Source organism: Tupaia chinensis, unplaced genomic scaffold (assembly GCF_000334495.1).
Source record: "Tupaia chinensis unplaced genomic scaffold, TupChi_1.0 Scaffold147417_1, whole genome shotgun sequence".
In the NCBI taxonomy this organism is placed as follows: domain Eukaryota; kingdom Metazoa; phylum Chordata; class Mammalia; order Scandentia; family Tupaiidae; genus Tupaia; species Tupaia belangeri.
The window spans coordinates 644,634-669,164 of NW_006207268.1; the positions used below are offsets into that span (position 1 = coordinate 644,634).

Here is a 24,531-nt window from a genome sequence, read left to right on the forward strand (position 1 = left end):
TCCAGATGTCAAAACAGACTTGTGTCATGTTTCTCTGCTAACACATCTCTGCAGGGTTAATTTAAGAATACTGACTCCTTTCTCTGTTGCTCAAATTAACTGTAAGAGTGATTAGCAGATATCTAGATTGATTAATGTTTCAGTGTTTTTGTCACTTCTTTAGGGAAAGCAGAATGTAGCAGTATAGCACTGAGTACTAGGAAATTGTGATGAATAGTTTTGACTTCTAAATTACCTTTAAAATTTTTACCCTAGTTTGAGTTTCTTTTTCACAGCAAGTTTAGGATTTCATAGTCATGGGAGTCTTTTGTAACAAGATAGTTCCGCTCCCACATATATGAAGCATATATTGAATGTCTACTGTATACACAAACTGTAAGCTCTGAAATTGTAGGGAATGGAAGGTATAAACTATAGGGCAACTGGTTTTTATAGGGAGACATATTTATTCTCTCAAGCAGCTCAGGAGGTAAACAACTTCCAGTAACTATAATAATTTTAAATATGAATATGCTAAGGGTTGTATCATGTGAATGAATTGATGTGGGAAATTAGCATGTAAGTTTCATGAAGACAGAAATAGTATTTTTTCCACTGCTGTAGTTACTTCCCACTGTCTGATACAGAGCAGATACTCAACAGATGTGTTGATTTTATGGTTAATTCTGCCTGGGATTTTACAGTGGAGTAACATTTGAACTAAGTTTTAAAGAATAAGTAAGATTTTCTTTATCAAGAATAGAGAACATTTTAGAAAGAAACAACAGCAGGAACAAAAGAATGTTAGTGTTTGAATTACTGCATGTCATCTAGAGTAGCCATGGTGTAGGGTTGTTCATGACAGGGCCACTAGTGAAGTGTTGACTCAGATGATACTAACAATGATCAGGAACCAGAGGCTTTCCTCATGGCCTCTTGTTTATTTTTGAAATGTTTTTATATCCTAAACACTTCCCATTATAGATGAGAGCCACATGACTGGCTCACAAGATGAGTAGTTGACTCCCAGGACATTTTAACTGTACTTTTCTGAACAGTATTTCTCTATTAATTGTCTGTTTGTGTCAGTTTGGGATTGTGAACTGGTGGATTACATGGCATATAGTTTACGGTGCATACTTTGTTTTATCAGCATATTGTTGAACAATGTGTTCAGAAAGTAAAAATTCTGACTTTGGGGGCCAGCAGCTAGAGTGGAGGGTAAGTTGGCTGGACCCCACGTGGCTGACTAAATGGTCTGAGTCCCAGACTCAGTGACTTGAATGTCTTGCTGGGTATTGTGCATGTATGTCCAAAATCCTGAGAGGAGAATGGAGGAGAAGAGACCGAGGCATGGCCATCCCCTCTTGGGGGTGATTTCCCCTTCTCTCTCCCTCTCTCTCTGTCTCTCTCCTGTAAACTCACACCTACAGCAAAAACTAAAAAACAAAACAGGGAGCCAGCCGGCAGGAGGCATGGTGATTTAGGTGCTGGACTCCCACATGACTGACGGCGGTTTGGGTCCCAGCTCTGGCAGCTTGCTTTTTCACTTTCTCTTTTTCTGTTTCTCTCTGGTCAAATTTAAATAATAATAATAATAATGTTAATTTTAAAAATAAAACAAAATCCTGATTTTTTTAGAATTATTTATTTATTATCATTATTTTTCAATTTTGACCAGAGCAAGACCAAGGGAGAGAGAGAGCAAACTGCCAAGTCCAGAACTCGAACTGCAGTTGGCCATGTGGAAGTCCAGCATTTTTGACCACCATGTCACCTGCCAGCCCCCAAAATCCTGAATTTTTGGTTTTTCTTGATAAGGGCTGAAGATTTGATAATACTGGGCCCACGTTTCAGCACGAGAAGATGCAGCCAGAGTGATCGATCCCCAAACCTCAACTTGCCATCTCCCACTTGTAGCACATGTGCCTCTGCTCTTCTGCACTTGCCTCTTTAACTGTCTACCCTGGACCCTTGTTGAATCTCTTGGGTTTGACCTCCAAGTTCTATTTATCCTAGGGGATGAATATCAATCTGCATGAACTCTGTAAAAGAAGATATCCTTTTGAATTGATGTGCATTGTAACTGATGTTTCCCCCTAAATTTTTGTCTTTAGTCTGCTTTGTATTTTTTAGGGTACCATTATTACATTTTACTTTATATGTAATCAAATCTATTCTTTTACTTTGTTGTAGTTTTAGCTCCCTCTTTTCCTCTTCCCTTCCTTTCTTCCTTTCTCACAAGTAATTCTTTTAATGTATTTTATAATAGTCTTCCATAGCTTTTTTCTCTTCTTGCTCTCCATTATTCTGATTGACTTTTGCTTTTGGAAGTCCTTTTCTCTCTAGAGGTTTACACTAGGTAAACGATGACTATTTGTGATTATAGTATTACTTCACGTGTCACACAGGTTTACTCAGATATTGACTGTATATGAATAGTAAGGTATATTTTGAGTGAGCTATTCTCTACCATTCAGCATTTTCTTTTTAAGTTTATTTATTTATTTTCCATGAGAGAGAGAAAGAGATAAAAAGGGAGGGTAAAACAGAGAACCCCCAACAGAATTTTGGCACCATGGTCCACTCCTTGCCTCAGCCAGCCCAAGATCATGTGTATGCATCAGCCCAATGTACCCTTGGAGGTGTCTAGACACAAACCCAGAACCCTCCCTGGTTGTTTAACCTCGGATGACTTCCTGTTCTACCACAGTACCACTGTTTGATTCCTGATATGTGTTTTCTTATAATTGCCAACAAGGTCTAATTATTTTAGCATTTTATATTTTAAAATTTTGTTGAAACAAGTTTTTAAAATAATTATTACTTTTCTTATTATACTTTCAAATCAATTTGAGAATCATTTAGTTGGTTTCTTAAAATTTCATTAAGATGAATGAAATTAGAATTTTAATAAGTACACTTAAAATTTTGGGGAAAAACACTACATTTATAAAAATTAGTCTTCCTGGGGCCAGCCCATGGTATGGTGGTTAAGGTGGCTGGATCCTACAAGCTGACTATGTGATTTGAGTCCCAGAACTGGTGTTTTGAAAAAGCATACCAGGTATGTGTACACATGTGCCCAAACTCCAAAAGGAGGGAAAAATAGAGAAGGGATTGGAGCATAACAGTTCCTCATAGGGAGTGCTTTCTCACTTTCTCTGTCTCTCCCTCTGTCTCTTGAGAGCACATCTACCCACTGGTAAAAAATAAATAAATAAAAATAAAAATTAGTCCTCCCATTTAGTCATATGTTAGATCTCATTATTCAGTTATTTCCTTTTGTGTCTCTCAATAAAGTATTGCACTTATTGTCATAAGACATTATTTCCTCTTAATAATTTAAATTTTACTTTGTGATTATAAATGGGATCTCTTTTTGATTTACTTTTTTTCTATCACATTGTTATTTGGTATATAAGAATATCTTTTGTCTGGCTACTACACCAACTTTAATTAATTCTAATAGCTTTTCATTTGATTTCCTTCTGTTTTCATGTTCTAAAACCAAGTCACCTGCACATAATTTCATTTTATCTCACTTTTCATGAGGTTTATAACCTTTCTTATGTCTTATGACATAAGACCTTTTCAAATGATATTAACTAAGTAACATGTGTATCAATCAGCTAGTGCCTGGCATAGTATAAAAACTCAGTAACTATCAAATTATATTGTTATTAATAATATCAATATTAAATAACAATAAGTTCATATATATGTATTCTAATGAGATTTATTTGTTTTGTTGCTCTTAAGTAAAATCCTTGCTGGTGGTTTGAATTAGATACCTTACTCCAAGATATGCTGAGAAGATACAGAACTGTTGAGATGATTACCTTTTCAAACTTGATTTGAATGAAACCTACTGATGTTGTATTTTGATAGATTTTTGAGTTTTGGATTATTCCTGGGCTTCTGTAATAAATGCCACTTGAATAGAAATAAAAGATTAACTTTTACAAGATTATTAAGTTATTCACTGGCATTTTATTTAAGTTTTCATACCTTAATTAAATGACATTTCAACTGTATTTTTTATCTGGCATTTTTAGAATGTCCTGATTACTTTAAATCTTTTCCTGCTTTCTGAAACAGATCATTTAATATGAAAAAGATCTGTCCTTTGTAAGTTTGAAGCAATTTGAAGGCATTTCCTGGTAAGTTTATCATGGCAGTAAGTTGCTTTTCTAGGGGCACAAACGTGGGTTTTGGATAACTTTCTATGTCTGTTTTAATTTTTAACCTGTTGTGCTATAAGTTCATTTATGGATTATTTTATATTTTGCAATGTTTTTCTATGACTGTATCAAAACAACTCATAGCAACACATTAAGATTTTTTCTCTCCATTTATTAACCTCTTGATCACTACTTTCAGAATCTTCTCAAATAATCCTGGTGTACTGGTTATTTTAGAACACAATTAACTTTTTCCTATTAGTACTGCCTGGGTATTTCTGAACTGGCAATTTCAGCACATGCCTACAGATGTAACCCAATCAGATCTTTATGGCACCATTAGCCTATAATTCTCTAGTTCTTATGATTAATGTGTGTGCTTAGACCTCATAAAACTCTATTTTAATCCATCTTAAGACACCTTCCCTAACAAGCACTTGGTATGCCTTAAGATATCTTTTCTAATAAGCATGTGCGTTTAGATGCTATTCTCATTCTTTAAAAAGCAATGAGTGCAGCAGTTAATTAACTTATCATAATGCCATAAATCCCAGCTCCAGCCATGACCACTGGCTCCTCCCCCACCTTTACCAAGAACATTTTCACTTATGATGAATTATCCCCTGGGTACTCGATGCAGAGGTGGGTGACCATGCAGAACTCAGGGTCAGACACAATAACACAATCCATACTGCTGGGTAATAACAAGCCTTGTACTCCTACTACTTGCCTTCCTGGGCTTGGGTGCCTTTATGCTTCACTGAGATTAGCAGACATTGATGACAGAGTGAGGGGTTTCTCTCCTCCAGATTTCAATTCTCTGGAAAGTAGTATTCAGGATGATTTGTATGTGAGTAGATAAATAGTGTTAGATCCCAGTCTCAAATGGTAATTAAGTCAACTTGAATACAAACTGAGGTCTTGTAACTTTCAGTTTCTTTTTGTTTTCTTTCCTTCCTTCCTTCCTTTTTCTTCTTCTTCCTCTTCCTCCTTCTCCTATTCTCCTCCTCCTCTTCTTTTGATGCTTTTTACATGTGAATACAATTAGGAGCTGTACTAAGTGCCATTTAGTTTTGTTTTGCCTTTTTTTTTTTTTTTTTGGAGAGGTTTTTGCTATAGGGCATGTGCACTTGCCAGAAAGACAAAGAGAAAGAGAGACAGAGAGATAGAAAGCAAGACATCACTCCCCAGGGGTGGATGGCCATGCCACAATCCCTTCTCCTCCATTCTCCTCTCAGGATCTTGGGCACGCACACACACGCGCCCGGCCTGAGTTTAAGCCACCAGGTCCGGAACTCGAACCACAGTCGTCTATGTGGGAGTTCAGCTACATAGCCATTACACTAACTGCTGGTCCCTATTTTACTTCTTTTTAATATGCTTTTTTAAGTTATTTTAATTTTAAGCTATTTTAATTTGCTTTTCAACCTTGCCTCTATAGGATTTAAAATATTTTGTTGAATGGTAGCTACATCACAGAAGTTAGAACTCCTACAGATATTTTTTTCTTATAACGCTGTTTATAAAGTTGCCCGCCTTATAACATATGGTTTCTTTGGCTCATTGTTAATAACCTGAATTTCTGAGGATATCCATTTGTTATGGATTGCATTGTGTTCTCCTTAAAAGATATGGTAAGATCCAACCCTCAGTACCTCAGAATAGAACCTTATTTACAAATAGGGTTGTTGAAGATATAATTAGTTATAATATGATGAGGTCATAATACAGTTCAATACTAATTGAATGTCTTTACCAATTCCTGGTTGGGTGACCTTGAGCAAGTCACTGTTTATCTCTGAGCATCAGTTCCTCATCCATAAAATTAGAATACTGTTTATTCTTTGAAGTAAAGAGAAACATTTATAAGATGCTTAGTAGAGTGCAACCACTCAGTGCTTTTTTTCTGCCAATTAATCTTCAAGACCTTTATTGAGCCAAAATGAGGTAATGAAGGACATAAATAATTGCCCTAAAAAATTCTCTTCTAGACACAGGAAACTCTTATTTAAGATTATAACAATATAAATTTATGTAATTTGGTATGACTAGCCAAATAGCCACCTGAGTATAACAGATTTTATTATTATCATCTTTTGTTTGTTTGTTTTTGCTAAGGGCACATGAGCTTAATAGAGACAGAGAGAAAATGAGAAATCACCCCTCAGGGAAAATGACCACACGCAGTCCCTTCTCTTCCATTCTCCTCTTGGGGTTTTGGGCACACGTGCACATATGCGTGGTGTGATTTTTGAGCTACCATGTATGGAATTTGAACCATGGTCAGCTATGTGGGAATTCAGCACCTTAACCACCATGCCACCTGATGGCTTCCATACTTACTACATTTTAAAATAATTAAAGTGAAAGTACATAACCCCTAAAAATCTCTTTTTTCTGCTTCTTTCTGGACAAGAATTGCATATTCATTATCCTAGTTTATCATTCACATTTTTTGAGAAATACATGTTTTTATGTTCTCTTTCCTCATAATTTGTATCTAACCTATGTCATCAGAGCTGCCTGGAACTCTTCTCTCATATATAAGCTCTAAGAAAGTTAGGATAGACTCAATTGATGGCTTGAATTTACTTTTGTCTTTGTATAGACTTTAATTGGTCCCGGAAGAGTTGACGTTTAATGCTCTCTGACAGATTTGATCTCCTAATCTTCGGTGGTCTACAATTATTGCAGTTTTATACAACCATTGTTGGGTTGTTGAGATCTCTTTCTCAACATGATTGCTCAGTTCAATTATGCTTGTATTTTAACTGACTTCCTTTTTCTTTCCTCTGTACAATGCCTTGTAGTCTTAAGTGACTACTTTTCCTCACTTAATGCAGTTGGATCTGTGATTCCATAATCGTAATTATTATTCAGCATGTTAAATACTACTTTCTTGCCAAGCTTCTTGCAACACTATTCAGGCATTTAGGAACAATTAAGTAAATTGAGCTTAAGTGTTCCTAGCCACGGTGAAGATGACCAAGAAGATAGAGCTGGATATTTATGACCTAACAGAAAGAGAGAATCAGAGACATAGAAACAAAGAGAAAGATGAAGTAAATCTTATTCGATAAGTAAAATTACCAATAAAACTTACTTAAAAATTACTGCTTTTTCTGATTTTAAAAATAATACATGTGCATTGTAAAATTATTAGTCAATACTGATGTATGTTTGGGTGTATATATAGAGAAACAGTAGAAATCTTCTAGAAATAGTCATTACTAACATTTTGGTATATAGCTTTCCAGACTTCTAAGCATATATCACCTCAAACAAAGCAGAACAAAACAGAGATCATGCTCTGCATATTTTGTAACCTTCTTTTTTCCATTAATATAGTGTGGATATTTTTCTCATATCAATAAATAAAGATCTTCATCATCATTTTTAGTGGTTACATTTTATGTAAGGACTATCATTTATTTAACTTTACCTCTTTAATGGTATTTTATGTTATTCAGAATTTTAAATATTATCATAAATTTTGTTATAAACGTTCTCAAACCAATATCTTTACACACTTGTCTATTTCATGTTGAGAAGAAATGTTTGAAATTATAGTAGCTGTGTCTAAAAGGCCCCCCTCTGTCCCTCTCTCTATCTTATAAGATGGAATTTAAATTTCTTAGCATGTGTACAAGATTTTTCAAAACCTAGATTTAGCATATTACTCTTCCGGATGTCCATCATTACCCCAAAATGTATACTGCACTGACTCACACTTTTTAAACAGCCTGTGTACTTCCATATCTTTATTCTTATTTCCTGCTTTTTTTCTATCTGGAATGCTTTGCCTCCACATTTTCCTGTTCTTTTAAGTTTCTAACTGTCCTTTATGGTTCAGCTTAAATGTTAGTTCTTACTGTATTTTCCAATTTTTCATAAGGAAAATTAATTTTTCTTCTATACTCTGTATGTTAATGATTTGTTAGATTGCAGTGTTTTTTGAGAGTTTTCCTTTCTGTCAGTTACTTGGTCATCAAATCCTTAAAAAGCATCTGCTAAGTGCCAGACTTTGTGTTAGATGAGCAAAACAATCTCAACTAACCTACGTTATGCAGCATATATTCTTTTACATTTAGTAATGTGTTCATTTCAAAGTTTTTTATAATGTTAAAACTAGAGGGAACTCGGTGTTTTACAGACAATTTGATAATTAAATTATGATTAATTCTTATAACATGATGCAATCTTCAGTCTCTGTCACTGCGGGGTATGGACAATTGAGGTTATCATGACACTTGGTTGGGGTAGGGTTATACATCACAAATAACTAACTTCATCTCACCAGTCAATACTAATAAGTCATTAGTGACTCCTTGTAATGTGTATTGAGAAGGGTTATTAGTACATTCTGTTCAGTTGTCTATCATGGGCTTGGGGACAAAAGTATTTGCTCTAGGCTTGAAGGATATTACCTGCAGCAATTTCTTAGGGTTTAGGATTCTAAGAGAGAATGAGGAGATGGGGTGGAGAGAGAGATGGGAATAGGTGAAGGCCTGAGGAAAAAATCTTAGAGCTTTGAATTTTGTGCAAGGTACCCTACCCTGAATTTTTCCATGTTGGGGGAAAAACAAACAAACAAACAAACAAACAAAAACAGTAGGTAAAAATCTGTCTTAATTGTCTTCTTTCTTTAAAAAACAAAACAAAACAAAACAAAACAAAACAAAAACTGATTCTTTTTCATTCTCCTAAATAGTCTTCATTAGATTAGGAGTCTCATGACTTTATGCTCTTCAGTTGCAGGTTCTCTTCCATCACATTGCCCTACTAGATGGTACTCTGTCCCACATTTTAAGCTCTCTTCTCTCCTGGCCAAAGATCGCTGACTTTTCATGCTGTTAGATTACTAATAATCTAAGTTATATAGAGGTATTGATGGGCCCTAATGTGAGCCTGCAATGCATACTTTGGTATTTTTCAAAAGAAAGTTTCTTTCTTCCATGACTGAGAGAGAGGAGAGTGACAAAGAGTGAGCAAGAGAGAGAGAGCACCCTCTAGAGCCTTAGCTTCAGCCTGTCTGGATCATGGGCACATGCATATCCAGCATACTCAGGGAGGTCTCTGAATGCAAACTGGTAACCTTCCCATGTGGGTTTGTCCTGAAGAGCATTGCATTTTACCACTGTGCCACTGTCTGGCTCAATAACTGACCTGTTTAAGATATTATGAGCAATGTTGTTGAGAACATTCCTGAACCTATAAACTGTTATGTTTATTACTTTAGGCCTGCAAGGATGCCTGTAGGTAGGAAGACTTACACTTTGTGGTTTGCTGAAGACAATTTGGGGTTAACCCTGTTGTCCTGGCATACTTATTAATAGTACAAAAATTTCATCCTTCAAAGGAGTTTCATTTGCCCACAGCATAAATTTTTGATGGTAAGAACTGCAGATATTTGTGAGTGAGGGGCCTTTTCAGATTGGTTTGAATAACTAAATAGAACAAAATCTCTTGAATATACCCCTTATGTCAAAAGAAATAGTAAACTAATTGGCATGGTTGGGAATTGGACTTTTATTCCAGGGTGGAGAGAAGGCATTATGGAGCAGGAAGGGATATAAAATATTTTTAATATGAAAATACGTCTTATTAAAATAGTATATTTAATCATTTAAATTAAATCATACTGCATTATAATGGCATGGTAACTACTTTGTTCTTTGGAGAAATACTTACTATTGATTCAAGATTACTAAAAAAAAGTCTAAGAAACTTATGACTACTTTTGAAATTCCTTGTCATTTATTAATATAAAACAATAATTACCAAATTATGTGATATTCTCAGGAACAACTCTTACGAGTCTTGGAGTCAAAATAGCTCCATCAGTATCAATAGATTCTATGTGTGGTTTAGTTTTAATTGCACTTAGGAGAACCTATTTGTTTTTAACATTTGAAAGCAAGTCTAAATTGTGTCCAGTGGGGGCACTTAGAGTAGCAGGTTTTGGCACCTGCCTCAGGTAAGGAAAATTTTTGTTTGTTTCATTAGCACTTGATGCTTTGACAGACTATGGCTTTCCACTTACTGCATGAGGAGCTGCCAGCCATCCCTGCTGGGAGAAGCTAGTATGGGACTGGCAATGAACTTTTGAAAGAAGTTATTATGCCTTATATGGTTGATCTCCCATGCAAATAAAAGAAGCATTTCATACTGTAGCTAAATGGAATTGGTATTTCATCCAATGTAAATGTATGCCAGCATGCTTTCTGGTTTTTATCAAACACTGTGTCTCTCTCCAAAGTAGATTCCAAGTTCATCTGTCTCTAGGACAACTGCAAGGCAAGACTAGAGTGATGCAGACTCATGAATCTGTGTAGAAATAAAAAGAAATCAATCAGATTGGCATGTATTTACCAATAATACCTGAAGCGCTTGTAATCAAGATTCTAGGGGTCCAGTTTTAAAGATCCTGTATATTTGGAGATGGGGAGACTGCTTTGTAAACAAGTGGTGTTATTCGGATATGGAGTCAACAGTTTACCAACAGAAACACTCTTCTACTTTCCACCCAGTAATGAACCAAGATTAGTGAGAGAGAAAGAGAAGTAATAGACATGGTCTCTTTTTAAAAAATAGACATAGGAATGTGAACACTTCCCAAATCCTAAGAGCTAACATTTCTCTTGCTCTCTCTAGAACACATTCGGCATTCTCTGCCACAGGACTTTTGCACTTGCTATTTTCTTTGCACAGACCACTCTTCCCCGTATATATTTTCAGCTCACTCCTTATCTCCACCAGACCTGCATGAAAATGTCACCTTCTCAGTGAAACCTCTTCTCTCTACATTGAGAATTGTGACTTAAGTGTTCCTTATCTTCCTATCATCTTAATTTCTTTTCCAGGTCACTTAAACCATTCGATATATCAGTTTTATACTATTTATTTTGCTTATTTATTAGTCTATTGTCCCAAATGGAAAAATTCTGTCAGTTTGCTCACTGCTAATCTTTTGTGCCTAAACAGTGCCTACAGCTTAGGGGGCACTTATAAATAGCTGCATTGAATGAATAATAACTAATATTTATTGAGCGCTTCTTTCTTTTTTCTTTTCTTTTTCTTTTTTCTTTTTTCTTTTTTTTTTTTTTCAGAATCCAAAAGCTTTTTAATGTGTGCGCAGCATCCGGGGTTAGTTTTCGTAGCCTTGGCTGGCACGATGGACTCTGGCACGCTCGAACTTCCTGCCCTTGGAGCAGACGTAAGGTTTGGTGTGGCTGTGCAGGGTTCCAGGGGCCTTGCTGAAATGCCGGTGCACCTCGCGACCCTTGCGAGGACCGGAGAGTAGGACGGTGCCACAGCCCTTGGGGGAGTCCAGGGCCAGCTGGTCGAAGGTGAGGATCTTGTCCCCAGCCTTGAGGATGCGGCTGCAGGCCCGGCCCGTCACACGCAGTACACACACCTTCAGCTAGGGCACCTCCTGAATGCGCACATCATCTGTGATGGTCCCCACGACCACAACCGTTTTCTTTTCCCGGCCAGGAAGCTTCATCTTGCGGATCATCCTGGAGAGGGACAGAGGGGGCCGGTTGGTGCCACTCATGAACAACCTCTTCAGCACAACTTGGTTGAAGGTGGAGTTGGTGCGTCTGGCTAGAAACCGGTACAGCTTAACCAACAGCCTTAGGTAGATGGACTGGCTCTTGGGCTCCTTGCGCTGAACCTTGCAGTCCTTGTTGTGGTAAATGTCAACTCCCATGATGGCGCTTTCTACTCAGCCAGGTCCAGAAAGAAAGCTTGAGCGCTTCTTTCTTGCTAGATACTGCTCTCAAGGCTTCTCACGTAATGACATATTTCATTCTCTCCAAAAGCCTAGGAAGTAGGAATTATGATTATGTCCATGCCATTACAGTTATGAAAATCAAAGCCAAATATTGCACAAGGTCATCTAGGTGGTACATGGTTGAATCACAATTTGAATCTGGGTGATCTGATTACAGATCTTATCCTTTTAACCATATGGTCTACTGACATAAATGATATCTTTAATATTTTTTTTTAGAAAACTGGAGGCCAAGATCTTATGAGTTTTCTTTGTTGTGACATTTGGAAAAAGCTAAAGGCAGAACACTAAAGCAAAGGTTAACACAGGAAATGCTACAGGATTTCCCCCTTGCCTTTGACCTGAGTTGATCTTCCTCACCACAGTCCAGTGTTATTTTTAAAGAGCCTGAATTTTAAAGATTAAGCCAATCTAAATTTTGTGGCTACAGGTAGGTTCTTGGTAGACATAGGAGTATTATGGGGACATAGGAGTATTTTTAAAGAGCCTGAATTTTAAAGATTAAGCCAATCTAAATTTTGTGGCTACAGGTAGGTTCTTGGTAGACATAGGAGTATTATGGGGACATAGGAGTATTTTTAAAGAGCCTGAATTTTAAAGATTAAGCCAATCTAAATTTTGTGGCTACAGGTAGGTTCTTGGTAGACATAGGAGTATTATGGGGACTAGTAGAGCCTCCATTGCCTATTCTCAAACCAGACTGATTTGTAATAACCTCTAAAATAGGACAGTCCATCCATTTGAAGTGTTTGGGACATGACTGGGCCACTTACTTGGCTAACTGTATTGGTTGCCTTGGTTAGTATGACTGGCTAGGTGGGTAACACCTACCTTTTTGTTTCTTTTTTTTTTTTTCTATGCAAATCTCTTGGCTAACATGGTACCATCTAATGTTTTACCATTCTGTGTATCTTTTCCCCAAAGTAGGGTATTTAGTCAAAGATAACTTTAGTTACCTCTGTTTTTCAACTCTTATAAATATTTTGTGCTTACTTCAATCCTAACCAGGTTATTAAGGTGACTGAAAGGGTCCTAGAAAAATACTTACTAGAATTAGATATGTTTGGAGAGAGTTACTGGCTATTGATGATTATTGGGTCATTGGGAAAGTCATGATGCATTTTTGCATAGAAAAATACATCATGACTCCTGATGACCTACTATCTTTCCAAACTCCTGCCACAAGTGAGCAAAAATATACAACTTACACTGCTAGAAGATATATGCTAATTGTCCATATTGATACTTAAGGATGGCCCTAGATATGTATAGTTTTTAATCATTAAGAAAAGTACAAATTGGTTACTGAAAACTGAAATCCATTTTATTTTTCCAATTTGTTAACTTTCTTAAATCCATTCAGAGACCACAAGATGTTTTGATTTTACCTAGACTGAAATCCAGCTGATGTGATTGACTTACTTGAGATTATCCTTTAGAAAAGAAGTACAGCGGTCTTGATATTATAAATTCTAGTTTCAGAGGCTAATATTTCAGCTCATAAAAAATTTCTAACAAACACATAAAAAAAAAGACTATAGAAACCTCATCTTCCACTGAGCAATACTGTATTTGTAAAGATAATATTAATACAAAATTTTAATGCTCTGTGGATTGTTTTCTGGCAGCAGATCAACAGTAGACATAAAACATTAACAACTAAAAGCAAGTTTTAAGTCCTTGGAGTTTCTAATTGTTGTTCATTACAAAAAGCTACCAAAATAATCTTGAGCCAATTCATGGAGAATTAAGTAGATTTGGTTTAATAAAATCTTCAGGTCTCTGAATAAATTATGAATGCATCTTGACTGCTAGAAGGATACATTGACATTAGAAGATGGTAATGAACAGATATTTAAGAGAGGGGGAAATACACCTTCTGCTGATCATCCTATTTGAAACTGATTAAAAGCTGATAAAAGTTTTTTTTGTGGGTAGATGTGCAACAAGTCATGAGTTGTGGACATTAATAATATATTTCTTCACAAGCAATAACACAGCAATTAGGAGCTGCTCATTGAGGTAGAAATAATGGTTACTGCTGTGCAGATTAGGTTTGCTGAAGGGAGCTCTCAGACATACACTAAAACAACATATTCCAGATTCTTGTTGGTGTGTAATTTCTACTTTATTTACTTATCATCTCAGTTAAAGAGGACTCTTGGCAGTAATGAGGCTACGTAGAATAGTTTAAGATGCTACAAATTATATAAAAGATAAATCTAATGATTACCTTTTCTAATGACAGTGCAATCTTGTCTTTCCTCGTGGGGAAATTGTATGGTTGTGAGAAGCTCATAGCTGGAGAGAGTGCCATGGTACAAATGTATTCATTATTTTTCTGCCTGCTTTGCTTCTGCATGGCTGTTCATGAAAGCTGGATAATTCATTCGAGCAGGAACCACTTACCGAATGGTTCACAAACCTTTCACTGGTGCTGCAGTGCCTGTAAGCAACCTGGCAAATATATAAAAATAATATGCTGGAAAACAGGATGGAAAATTTTTCAGCCAGGGGAGAATGACCTACAATGGTGTTACCAAAATAAGGAGAAGGAGGGTCGGATGAAAATAGCGTATTGCCACCTCATTTCTATTTACTATAATTGCCTTAAAAGTAAATACTCTTGAAAGACACATAATGAAAGCTCAGAACAGACTCTATTTCTGAGAATGTCTATATTCATTGCGGAGAGAAAGCTGGAGAAAACACAGAGTTGAGCAGAGACCTGCAGTTTGTTTGAGTAATAACTCCAGGTCGCAGAAAACAAAAAGATCATTTGTTTTTTCTTTTCCTTAATTGTACCTTGTTCCATATAAAATAGATTTTTTTCTTCTTTTTTTTTTTTTTTTTTTGCCTTCTTCCTTCTCAGACTTTCCCAATTAAATGCAGAAAAGTTTAGGAAAGAAGATGATGATGATGATGATGATGATGATGATGATGATGATGATAATAGATCCTCTCATTAGGGAAGATGGTTGAGAGAAATCTGTGTATGTGAAAAATAAGTGGCATGAGTGAATTGTGTTTGAAATATACTTTGTTATTTTCCATAAAGGAAATATTTAGCTAAACTTGTGGTATGAAGCCTAATACATAAAATATGGTGAAATTAAATTTATGTAGCCTTATAATTTTTAATTAATTTTTATTTTTAACTTTTTTAGGCCTATTTCTTTTATGAGAGGGAGAAACAAAGGGAGAGAGAGAGAAAGACAAGCATTTTCAACAGGGTTTCATACCATGATGCCCTCCACCCCCAACCTTCCCAGCCAGTTGGGACCATGGGTGCACATGCCTGACTTGCACAGGTTGACTATGAAACTGAACTGAACAGTTACCATTATTTCAGCTTTCCATTGAGCAGTGCATTCCTGATGCACCACTTAGCATTTTTTATTTTAATTTTTTATGTCTCTGATTTAAACACCTCGCCTTTCTTCCTCTCTTCTCCCTTAACCCGCCCTGCAAAGTCATTGGAATGGGTGTTTAGGATCGTATCTATTTGTGTTAATTAGTAGCAGCATATTTGACTGTATAGCTCAGATTGAAAGCTGTTCTTTTCATATCCTTAAGGTAGAAAATGCTTCCTCATCATTCAGGTGTTCTCAGAGGTGTGAATGGCAAATCTACTCTGCTCCCAAACACATGGTGGGTGTTGCTAATTGGCATACCACTGCTTTTCCTGGAGCCTGGAGGTGGCCTTAGCACCTCTGGGAGCCCAGCACTTCAGTCGGCCACTGCTAACTGTCAGAACAGGCCCTGAAGGTGAAACCCACTTGCTACTTTTGCTCTACGGCCACTCAAAGTGAGTGTCAGTGGGGTGCTGTCCTGAGCTCTGGGCTCTACACTTAGTGCATTATTCCTTTTCATTTATAGCTACTTTGCCCATTTCAAGAAAAGGAATGGTGATGGATTTTTAGTAGAAAGACCCAAATTCTTCTATTATCTTAGGATGAATTAATTGCTGTTAAAATCCCCAAATCCTAGTGGCCACGAAGGTTTTCTCTCATGTAGGTCCTAGACCAATGCTCTATTACTAAGGAACTCTGATCTAAGCTATTCTACACTGGCTTCCATCTGGTAGCTCTGCTTTTTCCTGAGGCCTTGGAACCTTCCATTGGCTCCTCTGTATATATCCATGGAAGAGGGAAGACAGAGCTCCTGGGCTGGATGAGAGATTTTAGGGAAATGCAGTTTAGTTACATGTCTAGGACAAGAATCAGCCAATTTTTTTCTATTAAGGGCCAGATAGTAAATATTTTAGGCTTTTCAGAACATACAGCCTTTATTTAACTATGTAACTCTGCAGTTGTAGCATGAAAGGAGTACTTGACAATATGTAAATGAATGAATGTGGCTGTGTTTCAACAAAGCTTTATTTACAACTACAACTGGCAGTTTGGATTTGGTCAGTGAGCCATAATTTGCTAGTATCTGGTCTATGAGGGAAAGGAAATTGGTTTGGTCAGCACACAGTAGGGCCTCTCCCAAATGACCTTCCTTACTATGTGATATTGGGCAAATGACCTATCCTTTCTGAGCTTTAATTTTCTCGTCAGTTAAGGGAAAATAAAAAAGGACATACCATGTACCTTGATTTATCTCAGCATGGATGTGAAGATCAAGTGAGATAATGGATCATTAGTACTTTGTGAACTATAGTACAACATATGCATGCTTTCAAGAGTGTACAGAAATGCTCATTAAAGACAGCCGTACCTCTTTACCTTGCATAGAACAAAATGAAGGAAAAGGCCCAGACACAGAGGTGCAGAAGTAGCACCATCACTTGGGAGTCTGGAAGCTGTATGAGAGGCTCCCCTTTGGTTCCCAGGCAACCTGAACACCCCAGGTGCAGTGTGCATTCCTAAAATCCTACCTAATTGAAAGGCTGGGGCAATAGGATCACAGCAAAGCAAGACTCTGTCAGAAATTTCTGTCTCTGTCTCCCTTTCTTTCTCACTCCCTCTGTCTCGTAAAGAGGAACAAACAAAAAACAAAGAAAAACACCATTATTATTTTAAGATACTTGGGTATTAGTTAAAATTATTCCTGAAAATCCAGTGGGTTTTAATTAGTCCAGTTATTGGTTTATACCTCCCATGAAAACTCTAGCAAGCTTGAATCAAACTTGAGGATTCAGTAGAATTAGAAAAATAAATTAATTAAATTGGTTAAATGTTTAAAAAACCCTTGTATTTAGAGGAATTGTTATAGAAGTAACTGGAATTTCTTTGGAAGGGATTTTTGTGGTAATAAAGCAAGCTTATCATTATATACAAAGTGTGTTAGTGCTGCCATAGCAAAGTGCTATAAATTGAAACAACAGAAATGAATTTTCTCACAACCTAGAGGCTGGAAGTCCAACATGAAGGTATTGGTATGATTGGTTTCTTCTGAGGACCTATCTCCTTTGCTTGTAGACGACCATCTTTTTCTGTTGTTTCATATGGTTTTCCCTCTGTGCATGCTTATGTCCTAATGTCCTCTTATATAAACACCAGTCATACTAAATTAAAATTCCCCTATGTGACCTTATTGTACCTTAGTTTCTTCCTTAAAGGCCCTATCTTCAAATGGAGTGACATCTGACCTATTGGGGTTAGAGCTTCTACATATGAGTGGGACAATTCAGTCTGTAGTACACAGTTTCTGCTTTCACTCTAAAGAGGAAAGAATGTCTCTTAGGATGCAAAACCAGTTAAACCATTTTTCCTTTTATAGAAATGCATTTCAGATTGCTCCTTTCCCCTGTAGCAACTACACTTTAATGCCTTTTAATCCTTGCTTCTCTTCATATTATTATAGATATTCTTTCATAAATGTATTTGCCATCCAGAAATGGAGCTTGGATAAAGAAGAAAGAGAAAAACATTTTGTTCTTTGTCCCAATTTTGCTTTTTTAAAATAGTGTAATTTGGGACCAGCAGTTAGCGTAATGGCTATGTCGCTGGATTCCCGTGTAGTCGACCGCAGTTCACATCCTGGACCCGGTGGCTTAAAATTCATGCGGGTGCGTGTGCATGCATGCCCAAGATCCAGAAGGGAGAATGGAGGAGAAGGGATTGTGGCATGGCCATCCCCCCTGGGGGGTGATTTCTTGCTTTCTCTCTGTCTGTCTCTGTCTTTCTGGCGAGCACATGTGTCATACAGCAAAAACCTCTGGAAAAAAAAAGTGTTATTTGTTGATCTTAATAGAGTTTAGAAAGAATAGGTTTTAGGACATCAGAAGATTAAAAATAGATATTAATTGTTGATAAAATACAGGCGTTTGTGGCTGACTACTATAATAGAGAAGGAGCTGTTCTCTGTTTATCTCCTGCCTTAACCACTTTATACCAGTATGAGCAGGGTTGCAATGAAAGATCTAAAAATAGCATTGTGAGTATTAATTAATGATTGAAAAGCACTTTGAGGTTGAAAAAGCACTCAATGAGAAAATGCAAACCCATATTACTACTGTCTTGCCAGCAAAAAAAGCACCATTATGGTATGTTGGTTCTACTCAACTCTACTTGAAGCTTCATTAATTCTTTTTGTCCCTCAAAGTTTATTAATTTATTTCTCCCATGAGTGACAGAGAGATAGAGAGAAATAACACCCCCATCAGGATCTTGATACTTCAGTCAACCTCTTGCCTCTGCCATTCCCGGATATAGGCACATGTGCCCAATGTACTTAGGGAGGTCTCAAGACACTGACCTGGAACCTTTTCATGTGGATCAGCCTGGCAGACTGTCACATTCCACTATTATATCACTGTCTAGCCCCCAGAGTTCAATTCTTATTGTATTGTAATGCTCAGATCTCACTGTTTAAAATTCTATGTAAAGAAGTAAAACAGTCAATAAAAACACTTAAAAGTCAAAGCACCCTTGAAACTTATAACTCTGTGTGGCCTATTAAGCCTCGGTTCTGTATTGTGACATTCAGACAAATACTGTATCATGCTATGATTAACACTTGATGATAATTTTGAGTTTATTATTTTAAACCTTTTACAGACTCTTCACATCACCAAGCTTTCCTCCACATACATTCAACAAGTACTTATTCAAGGCATTGTGCTAGATCCTGGGAATATTACTGTGGGCAAAAACAAAGGTGACAGAATGGGGAAAAAAAATATATATATATATATAGAGAGATACTGAATATCCTGATATATATATATATTTTAAAAATCCTACAATTTAGCAACAGAAAGATAAACAGCCTAATTGAAAAAATGGGCACAACACTTGAAAAGATATTTCTCCAAAGAAGATACTCAAATGGCCAACAGACATAAGAAAAGATATGCAACATCAATACTTATATGGGAATGTAAATCAAAACCACAGTTAGATACAATTTCACATCTACTAGGATGACTAAAATTTAAAAAAAAGTGGAAAATAAGTGTTGATAAGAATGTGAGAAAATTGGAACTCATATATTGGTGGGAATGTAGAATGGTATAACTTATGTGGAAAACAGTGCGATGATTCCTGAGAAGGTTAAACTAGGCGTTTTACCATATTATCCAGAAATTTCACTCCTAAGTATATCCCCAAAACAATTGCAAGTAGGTACTCTAATACCTATACATCTTATATGTGTGCAGGGTTCTCAGTACAACTGTGGACCAGCTGTATGGCTCAGATGGTAGAGTGCTGCTATGCAATAATGGAGCCATATGGGAAGGTGCGAGTTTCAGATCCTTAGCTTACTTGAACATGCAGGGCATGCCCATGGGTACGCTTATGACCTACAAACTTGACTGGAAGGCAGGGGAATGGTTATGGTGTGGCAAGATCTTGTCAGAGGTTGTTATCTCTTTTGTTCTCTGTCTCATAAAATAAATAAACGTTGAATACAACTCTTAGGTCATTTATTGTATATTTTTGACACTATCCTTGAACATTCCTTAGAAGATACTATCATAGAGGCTGGTATGCAAGTGCAGACACATTTTTTGTTCAACATTAGAATACTTGTCTGTTTTTGTTAATTTGTACAATCGATAAAGTACTTTTCCATGTTGTAAAAAATATCAGTCAGCTTAGTGAGATGCTGACTCAATGAGGGGTATGCATGAATAGCATCTGAGGGGGGAAGAGCCGTTTCCTATCTGCTGTTCACACTGACCACAACACACATTCTCAAGGAGAAGGATAGTAGACACAGCCGTCACCACCTGGTAGAATGAACTCTTTGTCCCGCCTTTACTTATTTTTATTATTTTATGACTGAGAGGGTAGTGCTGAAGTTTTATATTTTAAAAGCAATATGATGCAGTCACTCTATTTATCCACAGGCGTTTTGTGGATCACTCCATTTTGTTAATGAAATAAGTAAATAAATAAGTAAAACATGTTAATTCTCTACTTCCTAAATGTCAATGTTTATGTCTGTTACATTCCCATTACTCTTAAATTGGTCTAAAATACCATCTCTCCTTTTCTCAATGATTCCCAAAGTCATTTACTTGTATACCTCCCTCCTATCTTACCCTTCTCCTTACTTCCCTACCTATTGCTCATGTTGTGGCCAGAGAGCTTCTAAAAATGCAAATTTGTCTTTAGGATGAATTAAACACCCTGTTTTGACTTGTTTTCACCTTTTAACCCTGATTCATTCCACAGATACTCAGCAAGCACCTATCAGTTTTTAGGTATTGTTTTCTATACTGATGATATAGCAGTGGCTAAAATGGACAAACCCCTTGATCTCCTTGAACTTTATAATGCTAGATGTAATCAGCTTCCTCATACTTCTAGGACTCTGTTCACACATTAGTTTTTCCTAATCCCCTCTCTCTTGCTCCCATTCATCCTTTCTTTGCCTAATAAACTCTGATCGGTCATCCTTTTAGTCTCACTATAGAGATCACATGTTTAGGAAGTGTGATGATTAATTTTATGTGTCTATTTGGCTGGGTCACAGTGTCTGGATATTTATTTATTCTGGATGTTTCTTTAAAAATATTTTTTGGATGAGATTAATGTTTAAATCAGTGTACTCTGAGTAAAGCAGATTTGCCCTCCATAATGTGGGTGGGCTTCATCTAATCAGTTAAAGGCCTGAAGAGAATGAAGACCACTTGTGTTTAAGAAATGATTCTGCCAGGAGACTGCCTTTGGACTCAGATTGCAACTCTCTCATGAGTCTCCGGCCTGCTAGCCAAGCCTCTAAGGTCATGTGAGCCATTTCCTAATAATCTATCTTTCTTTCTTTCTATCTATCTATCTATCTATCTATCTATCTATCTATCTATCTATCTATCTATCTATCTATGCATATATGTGTGCGTATACAAGACCTGTTAATTATTGTCTCAGTCCGTTATTGAGTTATTAAACAGAAGTACTTGAGGTTGAATGATTTATAGAGTAAAGGTTTATTTGACCCATGATTCTGGTGACTATAAAGTACAAAGACATAGGGGGACAGCAGTTAGCGTAATGGCTATGTCGCTGGACTCCCATTATAGTTGACCGCAGTTCGCATCCCAGACGTGGTTGCTTAAAACTCATGCCGGGCACCCAAGATCCTGAGAGGAGAATGGAGGAGAAGGGATTGTGGCGTGGCCATTCCCCCCCGAGGGGTGATTTCTCGCTTTCTGTCTCTCGTCTCTCTCTGTCTGTCTGGAGAGCGCATGCACCCTATGGCAAAATCCTCTCCAAAAAATAAATAAATAAATAAGTACAAAGACATAGAGCTAACATGGCTAAAAGAAGCTGAGAAGAACTAGGCACATGCAAGGAGAGAACAACTTCTCACTTCCTCTTTTTGTCTCTTCGATAACTCCTAGACAATTGGATAGTACTCACCTGTTAGATACCACCTCTTAAAGGACTCTCCATTTCCAAAGCCATTGTGCAGGGGACCAGACTTCCAGAACATGAACCTTTTTGGGGGGGAGGGGTGTCTTATTGTTACCAAACAGCAGTTCTGTTTCTTTGGAGAACCCTGACTGATATATGAGTCTTCTCCTGAGTCTTCAAGTCTGGGTTAGGGGATTTTCCTGTGTATTCCCACAACATCTCCTGCAGTTCCTATCATAATTCTCATCATTGTGTATAGTAAATACCTGTTTTTCAGTATTCACTACTGCACTTTAAACATCTTTAGTACAGGGTCGTCTCCATTTTGCTCACCATTGTACCAGCTCTATAGTTATAAAATTTATAGAAGCGTCTGTCTTCAGGAAAGCTTTGAGAAAGTTTTACTGAATTTATCTACAGTTAGATTGTGTATCATTCTTTGAACATTAAATTCTAATCTAAATTCTAATCTAAATTCTAAGTATTCCCCAAGATGGTCTGAATAAGCTGTGATCAGACCTCAAATTAGCATAGATGTGGTATTACCCAAGATAATGTACCTTAATTCCATTTATAAGCCTATAAATATCCACACTCTGATATCCATTTGGGGTTTGAGTATTTCCATGAATACTTTTTTTGTTTTGTTTTTGTTTTTCATAAGTCAAGAACTGTATATAATTTTGACACATCCTATACATTTGGTGGCCACCATCCTTCATCATAAAAATATGCCTACTCCTGTAGCCATAGCTTACAGAAACCTATTTCTAGGTCATACCATCAGTTCTATAACTGATCATTGCCTGTATGTCAGAAGTCTTCTTTTGAAAGATGATATATTTTCTGATTTCCCCTAGTTTTTAATAATTATTTATTTAATCTTATTTATCATTATTATTATTATTCACTAGACCAGACACACACACACACACACACACACACACACACACACACACACACAGAGAGAGAGAGAGAGAGAGAGAGAGAGAGAGAGAGAGGAAAAGTGAGAAAGCAAGATGCCAGGTCCAGGACTCGAAAAATGGTCAGCCATGTGGGAGTCCAGTGCCTTAACGAGCATGCCACCTGCCAGCCCTGATTTTCCCTATTAACATCACATATAATTGTATCACCAGACTCATTTCTCTAAGACTTAAGCATGAAAATGAGAAGAAACTGCTCTAAAGACAGGTCGAGAAACTACTGAGAATTTTGCAGTAATAGTATTCTAGAATAGAACTGAGTATGTTTTGTTTATTCTGAGAAGTGTTCTCTCTTCTGATCATTACTATTTCAGAAGGAACTTTATACAGAAGATTCTTCCTATAAGATGGTCTTGACTCCTTTCTGTAAAATATTTCACTCAATTTCTGAAAGACTAATGAGAAATTTGCCTCTCTGCTAGCTTTTCATATAATTGCTTCCTTGCTATAGAAATGTTGACTTCCTGTTGTCCACAGTTTCAGACTGTCTGAACTCAGGAAGTTAACCATTTAGGAAAGAGCATCAACATTCTTTTAGCTACTTGCTGACTCCAGATGATGGAAAGTAGTTTACAATGGAGAGAGGGCTGATGTTGTAGCTATGAGTCATTCCTGCCCAGATCTCCTGTGACTCATATTCCTTCATTAAACTGAGCAGAGTCAATAGCCCTTCAGTTTTCTGAGCAGTAGATCTAACTGCACTAATGACTGGCTGTTGAACAAGTTTAGCTATGTTCTAATTTATTTATTAAGCAATAGCAAAACAAGTATAAAGTACCTATCAATGAATAACAGGAGGACATTAGTGTTTCTGCCCATGAATTAGACCTAAGACACAGCTTTTTTTAGTTGAAAATAAAAGTCCTGTCAGGGTAGTAAAAAAATTAATTTTCAAGGATCTCCTTCCTCTCACTTTTAGACCTTGTTCCAAGTGGATAGCCATGTGAGAAGTCCCATTGCTCTGGGCCTACTATCCTTGGCCCAACATTCACATTTTTCCACCAAACTCCACTGTTTCCGTGGTGGTTCCAGCTTTGCTTATCCTCTTTCTTTTGTTCCACTTCTTTCTCTCCATCTAAATAGTTTTCCGATTGGTCTTTTTTCCCCTCATCCAGAATCTGATATGTAGATTCCTAATAACATTTTTAAAATAATTTTTTGTAGTGATCCTGTGTTTGTCATTTATTCAAAAGGTAATCTACTGTTGGATTTCAGAAGAGAATCTAAGAGGAGAACTTCAGAGTTAGATAGATTTTGGTTTGAATCTTTCACTTGCAGGATGCATGACTTTGAACAAATTATTTAACTTTTCTAGATCTCAAATTTCTCATCTGCAAAATGAGGATATAATTAGAATTTGTTGATCAATGAGGTAATGTATGTGTAAGAGTATTTTATCAACATGAGTGATAAAAATTTTCTGTCATGGTTATGTAATGTCTAGATATATCATTTTCTAACTGTCAAAGAGTGTTTGGGAAATTTCTTAATCACAACACAATCTCTGATGGCTTTAGCACAAATGTCTAGTCACTTTACTTGTATTTTAATTTAATTATTTTATATTATTTTATACACAGAATCCAGAAACCAGTTGAGAGAGAAGCTGAATTGGTTGATATAAATATGTTTCATTTATATTCATCAGTTGGTGAAGTGATGGACCACGTGTATTACATATACCTTGTCCCCTTGGCCCCCTGGAACCTAGTAGGCACTCAGTGTTTGGTTAGTTATTATCATGATCATAGCAGGTGAGGAGAAAATTTTTTGGA

At 36.7% G+C, this 24,531-nt stretch overlaps 1 pseudogene; it reads right to left on the reverse strand.

The window, feature by feature from the left end:
* Positions 1-11,310: 11,310 nt before the first annotated feature.
* Positions 11,311-11,877, reverse strand: LOC102487444 (60S ribosomal protein L18 pseudogene; annotated as a pseudogene).
* Positions 11,878-24,531: the final 12,654 nt, after the last annotated feature.